A 9,241-nucleotide genomic window follows, 5' to 3' on the forward strand; every position below is an offset into this window, starting at 1 on the left:
TATATATATATATATATTCATAACCGCAAACGCGCGGAATTTGCGTATAGATGAAAATATGCGTGTTTTCGTTCTGCGCAGAAAACGCAAATGCCATATGTGAATGGAGTCTAAGTATCATGTTATGTATATGCAAAAATTCTACATACAACGTTAGGATGTTTGACCCTCACAGAAATGAGCAATATTAAACCAATTTTTATTAGCTATGATATATATATTTTAAAAGCAAGGAAAATGACGTAAACCAGGTAATAAATTACATTTTCAAAATGTTTACATAACCCTGCCTTACAGTGTCAGAATAGGATAAAAAAAAGTTGATTGACATTTTAGACATAGCTCTGAGGAAGAGGGGCGCTCCCCCGAAACGTGTCAGGCCCTTTGGCTCTACCCTGCATGTATGGTGTTTTACATCCCTTGACTCCATCTTGTATATGTGAGTAGTTTTTTTTATCTCTACATATATGTTGCATGTTGCCCTTTTGTTTGTTTCTTTACATTTTAGACATTGTTTGGACAGGTTAAACTCTTCTAGTGCATGCGTGATTTCTGGCACTGTGTTCTGGCACTGGTGGTGATCCCTCAGGCAGAGCAAATCAGTCAATGAGCTTGCACTGTTCAATACAAGCCAGTTGTTGCAGATAATGTTGGAGGCAGCAAAAATCACACTGGGAACATCATAATCAATTCTGTTGCACAGCTATGCAATGTTAAACGGGAGCAGTGAGACAGATTTTAAACAGATTCCTTAAAATTAGGCAGCTTAATTAATAAAATCCACTTAGGCTCCTTTCACACCGCCGGTCACATCGGATCCGCCTGTCAGTTTTTCAAACGGACCCGATCAGATGCCCAATGTAAGTCTATGGGCAGCCGTGTGTAAGCAGACGGGCATCCATTTACACCTGGTTACCCCCTACTCTGGGCCAGGTCTGGACCGGATTGTGCCGGTTTGGGGGTAATCTGATGTAAACGGACACATGTCCATTTACATCCGATTCCTGATAGACAAACATATGGTCCAGTAATTGCAGGAAAACCTGTACGGACACGGATGTCACTGTGGTGACATCCACTTCATACTGCTGTGATCAGGAGCGGATGTGTGCACGAATCCTCTACTGATCAGCCCATGTAAAAGCAGCCTTAAGCTGCTCTAAAATAGTACTGAGACAGAATAAAAACTGCCCATGGCTACAATCTTATTGTGCAACTGTTGTGAGTGAAATATGTCTCATTTTGATGAAAATCTGTCTCATCTCCAGTGCTAAAACTGCCGCATACCTGTCACATTCTGTTGCAGTTTGCTGCCCAGGATTACTAAAATTGCTGGGCAGCATTTGCAAAAGCAAATAAAAACTGTTTGTAAGGTCCTGGCCAACCGGGGTTGAATCTCAGCTGCGCAACTCAGTAAGAAATGGGGAGGGAGAGATTTCAAGGTATAGGGGTACGGTAGTCAGTGTTGGACTCCTGGCGTCACTCTCGGAGAGTTAGGAGTCCAACCATCATATACCGCAAAGAAATAACTTAGTAGGTTAACCACTGCGTATTACTTCATACAAGTGGTTTGTACTTTAGTGAGATGAATGGGGATACGTGCGGATAGCACAGTTCACATGAGCAAGAAGGTTGCAGCAACAGCAGGTATGCTACCAGTAGTATTTGGATGAATAAGGTTACTTGCAACAGGTACAGTTCACATATACAAGCAGGTAGCAACAACAGCAGGGTATGCAATCAGTAGTATTTAGATGAATAAGGGTACTTGCGGTTATGGTTCAGAACATCCCACCATGTACCGAGTGGTTCAGCTCAATAACCATTTTACCCCATCAGCAATGTGCACTCACCTTTTATGTGAACAAGATCAAACTCTGCAATGTTTCTCACATACAATATAAGCTGTTGAATTTAACACAACTTGTCTAGTACATGTGCACAGATGTCCTCTTCTACTAATAGAACATCATGTTATTAATGAATTCAGAGATTATTAATAGAATATCCTTCTTGACAGCTGTGTGGAAATATTTATTTTACCTAGTACCTAAAATACTTTCTGGCAAGCTGCTCAGAGGGCCGCCGTTCTTTTTAAAGAGATGCAGAGAAGGCAAGGCATGAATGCTGTCTGTGCTATGCCAAAATTGGCATTATTCTCATAACTAAGTAAAGCTCCATAGAATTGCTACACAATGTAACACAAGTTACTAAGACATGTTTACTTAGCAATGGAAGCTGAATTCTAAACAAACACTTGTGTTCTTATTGTAAGGGAGGTGCAAAGGGTAACGACTATTTACAAAAAGCAATAACCTATAACTGGCAGTCAGTCACTAATTGGTTATCATGGTCTACTGGCCTTTGCGCTTTGTTAAATTAGCACAATACTGTAGCTTCTAACACACCTAGATTTAAAAAAAAACAGAAGATTTGTACTTTTATTTTTGAGTTAATTGAGGGACACAAGATTCATTGACATTTTGGTTATACTGCTTCCTACATGAAGATTTGGAGACTAACACACAAAAAAACAGCCTGGTATAATCCCTCCCACTGTCAGCATGCCTCAGTTTTGTAACAAAGCAGTGCTAAGAGCAAGACCATAAATACAGAGGGTATTGTGACCCTCAATGAAGTTGACAAAAATAATTTTAAGGTGAATACAAAAATCCTGTTTTCTTATTTGTTCATTGAAGGGCACATGATTCACTGACATTTGGGAAGTCCAAAAGCATTCCAACTGAGGGGTGGTAAACGCAGCAAATAAAACACTAACCAGGCCAATTAAAAACAAACTGGGGACTGTCTGCAGCTCAAAGAGCCGCCTAAAAGGTACCTTATGCCCAAAGCAGGCATCAATAGAGGCTTGAACATGCACCTGGTAAAACATATAGAATGTGTGAACAAGAGAACAGTGTCAACCTTGCAAATGTGGAAAATAGTTGTCTGATGCCTAACAGTCCAAGAAGCACAGATCTAGTAGATCGTGCCTTGAAAGGAGAGGGTGGAAACCGATCCTTAAGAATATACATTCGAATGATGATTTGCCTAAGCCACCGAGGAATGATGGAAACAGAAGCTGGTTCACCTTTACAGAGGGGTGAAAACCGATCCTTAAGGAGAACTATGGGGTCAGTGTTTTTCCCCCATAGTTCTCCTAAGGGTCATGGGGGACATAAACTAGCGTCCTCTCGTGACCCAAAGCTCAATATATTGCGAGCTGCCGCTCGCGCTATACTGAGTCTGCAGCAGCCGGGACAGATCCCGACATTACTCTCGAGATCCACCCAGCTGCGTGATTGACAGCTGGCTCTGCCTATCTAGAGGCAGAGACAGCTGTACCCGCCCCCTCCCCCTCTCTGATCGAGAAGTGAGCGAGCGACGGTATGTGTTCGCTCACTTCCTGACCTATTGAGCCGATGTGTGACAGTTTCATTGTTACAGGTCGGCTAGAACTATGAGGTTGAGTAAAAATCACTCACCTCATAGTTCTCCTTTAAGATTATAGATTCAAATAATGATTGCCTAAGTCACCGAGGAATGATAGAAAGAGAAGCTGGTTCTCCTTTACAGAGGGGTGGAAACCTATCCTTAAGATTATACATTCGAATTATGATTTTCCTAAGCCACCGAGGAATGATAGAAAGACAAGCTGGTTCACCTTTACAGACCGGTCCTTCCAGGGTCTTTTCCCCTTCGCTGCAGTGGTCTAATGTCCCTGAGTCATCACATTCTATATATAGTCTATAGCAGGCCTCAAAATTTCCACTCGCCCCCTCACAATTGGCGAGAGAAAATTGCGGGACCAGGGATGGGACACTACCGCCGCGGCGATCGCTCGCTTCTGTTCCCTCTTTCTCGGCTCCTGCAGCTACAGAGCGGCTGAGAAGAGAGAACAGAAGCGAACGATCACGGAGGAGGCAGATACAGACCCGGCACTAGCTCTCTGCGATCCCTCTCTCTCCATCCCGGCCGCTGCAGTTTCAGCTCCACGAAACGGACACTCAGAGAGGCTGCTCTGATCACATCTGTTATCGCTCCCTCTCTCTCCTTCGAGCCGCTCTGAAGCTGCAGTGGTCGGGAGGAGAGAGAGGGATCGCTCAACGTTGTGATCAGAGCAGTATTAAAGAGCCCCCCCCCTCCCAGTCCACATCTTTTGGATGTTATTTATCTGAGTTGCCCCACTCAGTATGCCCCTCGCTTGCGGTCGTATTGAGTTGGGCACTCATATTAATAACGTGCTGGATTAGTCTGACCCAGGGGCTGACTAGGCCTGGGGGCAGGGTGGCAATTGCCCCCTGGGCCTCTCTGATAACTTTGCAAACACCCCCAGCCGCAAGCACTTAATCTCTCCCCTCTTGGCCGCTACAGCAGCAGAGCGGCCTAGAGGGGAGAGATTAAATGCTTACGGCGGCGGTGGGGGGTGTTTGCAAAATTATCAGAGAGGCTTAGGGGGCAATTGCCATCCTGCCCCCGGGCCCAGTCCGCCCCTGGGTCAGACTAATCCAGCACGTTATTAATCATAGTGCCCCACTCAATATGGCCGCAAGCGAGGGGCATACTGAGTGGGTCAACTCAGATTAATAACATCTGAAAGATGTGGACTGGGAGGGGGGCCTCTTTAAGACTGCTCTGACTTTAAGACTGCCGTGGCGGGGAGAAGAGAACAAGAAGCTTGACTGTCATCGCCTGTGCCCACTTCGATTGGGCTCCTTGGCGGCCACAGCAGTTTCCTCCGCCCACCTCAGCTGCCGTTGGTGGGAGAGGAAGACTGCCGAACTGCAGTTGGACGGCTTCTGCTGCGCAGGAGAGAAAGCCGGCTGGACGTGTAGGAAACCTCACTGCTCCCCCACCATCACCAGGAGAAGACGAGGTCAAAGCCACTGTAAGTCCCTGTACTTTCTTTGTGACCTCTGCACTGCGTTATATTCTGACCGCTGACCTCTGTACTGTGTACTGACCTCTGTACTGTGCGTCACACCCTGACCTCTGTACTGTGCGTCACACCCTGACCTCTGTACTGTGCGTCACACCCTGACCTCTGTACTGTCCGTCACACCCTGACCTCTGTACTGCGCGTCACATTGCTGGCCTCTGCACTGCGCGTCACATTGCTGGCCTCTGCACTGCGCGTCACATTGCTGAAATCTGCACTGCGTGCCACATTGCTGACCTCTGCATTGCGCGTCACATTGCTGACCGGTGTACTGTGCGTCACACAGCTGGCCTCTGTATTCTGCATTGCACCACTGACTTCTGTACTGTGCATTGTTACTGATCTTTGTACTGTGTGTCACACCGCTGACCTGGCGAAGTTAAGGCCGCGGCAGGGTAAGGCTTAGGTGGGGCAACTGGTGGCGAGTAAATTTTAAGGCCTGGCTAGTAGCATAGGACTTGAAATTTTGAGCCCTGGTCTATAGGATGTGAGGACGCTGAGGGACATACCATTGCTGCAGCAGAGGAGACAGGCTGGCGGGAGCACTGTAGAAGCCGGCTAGCTCCAAGGATTGGGTGAGCATAACTTTATTTTCCTCCTCCCTCAACCAAAACGAGCACTTAACCCTTGCAGTGCAGAGGTAGCCCCACTGCAAGGGTTAAAAAAAATTTGCCTGGAGTTCTGCTTTAACAAGAACTTATCTTGGCGTAAGACAAAAAATTATTCATTACAGGATTGGGATGACAGTTCAGGCACACATTTAATTAGCAACTGAACACCTTGTGTTTAAAGGGCAATTTGTGAAGTACCAAGAGAACTAAATTCAAATCCTATGGAGAAACAGGTGGGTGCACATGAAATACATATCTATCTGGATGTCGCAACACTTCTTAAAACTCAACCTTTCAAAAACTGAGTTTTTGATATTTCCTCCTGCCCGTGCACCTTCCCCCAACTTTTCCCTTGAGATTGTTAACACAACTATCCAGCCCTCCCCCCATGCCAAGGTCCTAGGTGTCATCCTTGACTCGGACCTCACCTTTCTCCCCCACATCCAATCACTATCCAAATCATGCCGCCTCCACCTTCGTAACATCTCCAAAATACGCTCCTTCCTCACCAAAGATACCACAAAATTACTCATCCACTCCCTTGTTATCTCTCGTCTTGACTATTGCAACTCCCTCCTCATTGGCCTACCTCTACACAGGCTACCCCCCCTTCAGTCTATCATGAATGCAGCTGCTAGGCTCATCCACCTAACCAACCGCTCAGTGTCTGCAACCCCCCTCTGTCAATCCCTACACTGGCTTCCTATAGCCCAAAGGATAAAATTCAAAATATTAACAACCGCGTACAAAGCCATCCACAACTCTGGCCCCGGCTATATCTCCAACCTGGTCTCAAAGTATTACCCTAACCGTCCCCTCCGCTCTTCACAAGACCTCCTGCTTTCCAGCTCCGTCATCAACTCCTCCCATGCTCGCCTCCAGGACTTCACTAGAGTGTCTCCTATTCTATGGAACTCTCTACCCCAACCTGTCCGTCTATCTCCCACACTGACTGCCTTTAGGCGATCCCTTAAGACTCATCTCTTCAGGGAAGCCTATCCCACCTCAACCTAACCACTGAACAATCACTTTCTCAAACAATCATCCCCGCACAGCTACCTCCTCATGTATCACTTGCCCCTCCTTTTTAGATTGTAAGCCCTCACGGGCAGGGCTCTCCTTACCATCTTGTCTTAAATTGTATTGTGACTGTAATGTCTTCCTTATATTGTAAAGCGCTGTGCAAACTATTGGCGCTATATAAATCCTGTATAATAATAATAATACAGCCTGTACGAGAGTATTAATCAATGAGAGGCTAACGTCCTTTGGAACAAGATTGCAAGCACTGAGATCGGACCTTTAATAGTACTTAGAACAAACTGTTGATTCAGGCCGACATATGCACCAAACGACATATGCTATCCATGATGGTGATAGTAGATCTTGCAGGACATTGACTTCCTAGCTTTTAACATGTTGGGAAACACTAAATCAGAGAGGCCCATGCCCCTGAAGACCTATGCTTCAACAGCCATGCTGTTAAAGCCAGTGGTCGTGAAGTAGGATGGCAAAACTGTCTTTTGGATAGAAAATCCAGTCAACCTGGAAGAGCACAGGGAGCATTAGGTCAGCCCACAGGTGAGTCTAATATAATGAGGTCTGATGAACCCCAGACTGAGTGAGGAGAATGGGGATTTGTACTGAACAAAGTGTAACCCTCAGTTCTCCAAAATTCCAAAAGTCAGTAACAAAAATGGTCAGGCTATGCATTCATGGGATTTAACAAAATAATACATTCCAATATTTAGCATCTTTGACAGGACACAGGCCCAGTGTCATTGAACCCTATTAGCACAGTCCTTTAAACCAAAGCGTGTTAATAGCCATCGTAAACCTTCATGAAGCAAATCTTGTACTTGAATTAGATGAGTGTTTTGTACACGATTCCACAATATAAATCTGTGAGTCTGGTTTTTGAACCACACAGAGTTAAGTTTCATAGAATTTAAATAATTAGTGCTAATGATGGAGATACATTAGGCTATAATGTCCCGGAAGCAGAGGAGATCCAATACATTACCTAAGGAGAATAGGGAAAATACTGTATATCATGCGTGAGATCTATCAAATTGTGATTTCATTCAATTAAAAAATATGTTAGTTGTCAGATTATAAAACACGGTCATCTGGAAATATTACCAGAGTTATAAAAAACTGGCATTAAGGGAGTGTTTGCTGAAATATCATGAATACTTCTGGCTGTAGGGACTGTTCGCCGTTTCCAGGAGCTGTTGGCTGAGGTAATCTACCTGCCAATTGTCCACACCTGAAATGTGAATGGTGGACAAGGCTGGAACATAAGGTTCTCACCAGGACATACTTTTTTCTACTTTACTTGCTGTGGCAAGACTTCTGGTTCCTTCCTGATGGTTGATGTACGCCACTGCCCGACTGGATTCTGATAAGGAAACTCTCCAGTCTAAATGTTTATTGTTGTAGAGGCAACCAAATTGTTGGAAGCTCCAGAATGTTGATCAGGAGTCAAGATTTCTCCATTGTCTAAGTCCCCTGCACCGTGCCTATTGTGTCTAGGACTTTTGCCCAGCCCGTTAGGCTGGCATCCATTGTGATGATCTTCCAAGACCTTGAAAGGAAGGATTTCCTGACCTTGAGAACTGGATTCCTGGTGTTTGGTGTCTGGTGAATTAGTTTGTCTAGCAACTGAACTGATTTGTCCCTGCAACTCCTCAGGGCCAACTTCATCCTGCAAGGATTTTTGAGCCTCCTCATCAAATAGAGCCTCCAAAACCAAAGGCTCAGCATTCACTAAGCCCTGGTTCACACCTAGGCGTATTGCAAATGCACGTCTGTCGCGCGATTCGCGGTAAAAAAATTGCGCGACAAACGCGCGTTTCCGAGGGCTACTTGGCTGTATCGCAATGGAAACGCACAACAAAAACGGCCCAAAGTAGTACATGTACCTTTTCAGGTGTGGGCCGTTTTGTAGCGCGTTAGGGACGGGCTGAAATACGCCAAGGTGTGAACCAGACCCATTGAATACAATGGGATTTAGATGTATGAGCGTTCGTCGAGCGTAGAACGCGCTACAAAACGTTCAGGTGTGAACGAGAGCTTAAGTTGCAGGCAGATCAGATAATGATTCTGATGAGTCAGAGTCAGCAATTAACATTGTGATTTGGCCCATCAAATCCTACATCACTGTAGTTAAATACCTCAAGACTGAACCAGAGCGAGGGGCTATACCTGATGGAGCCAAGGAAACCTCTGAGGAATGTAAATACTTAAAGACTCAAGTAGGGATCAACATTCCAGGCTGTTAAACACTGCAGGCCGCCTTGGAACTGTTAGCGGATTGAAAGCTGGAGATACCTGATGCAGCGGTACCGGTCCTCTTGTGTTTGCAATCCAACATGTGGCATCACAAGGGAAACAACTTAACTCAGTATATCAGGTAAAGACTTGGGTACTTGTTAACTGAATGCTGAAGCAGGACTGGTTCAAATGGTGGGAGGTGACTGGGTTACTGCAAGCGGCAGAAAGGACTAACCAGGGTGGAACCATGTGTCTTTTGAAAAAAGGAGCAATGGTAGGAAGATGCTTCCCCATGCTAAAGATGAGAACAGTGTGCACATGTGACACACCCCCAAGTGACGCAGCATGCAATTCCTAAGTGTTTTAACCCTTTCCATGAAGACCAACAGAAAAAAGGGGATAATAATGGTGTCCA

At 45.5% G+C, this 9,241-nt stretch overlaps 1 protein-coding gene across 1 annotated transcript in view; it reads right to left on the bottom strand.

The window, feature by feature from the left end:
• Nucleotides 1–9,241, bottom strand: part of FRAS1 (Fraser extracellular matrix complex subunit 1) — a 269,028-nt gene that overhangs the window by 240,386 nt on the left and 19,401 nt on the right. The gene's annotated exons all lie outside the window — the stretch shown is intronic.

This window comes from Nanorana parkeri, unplaced genomic scaffold, assembly GCF_000935625.1.
Source record: "Nanorana parkeri isolate BGI_ZX_2015 unplaced genomic scaffold, ASM93562v1 scaffold310, whole genome shotgun sequence".
NCBI lineage: Eukaryota > Metazoa > Chordata > Amphibia > Anura > Dicroglossidae > Nanorana > Nanorana parkeri.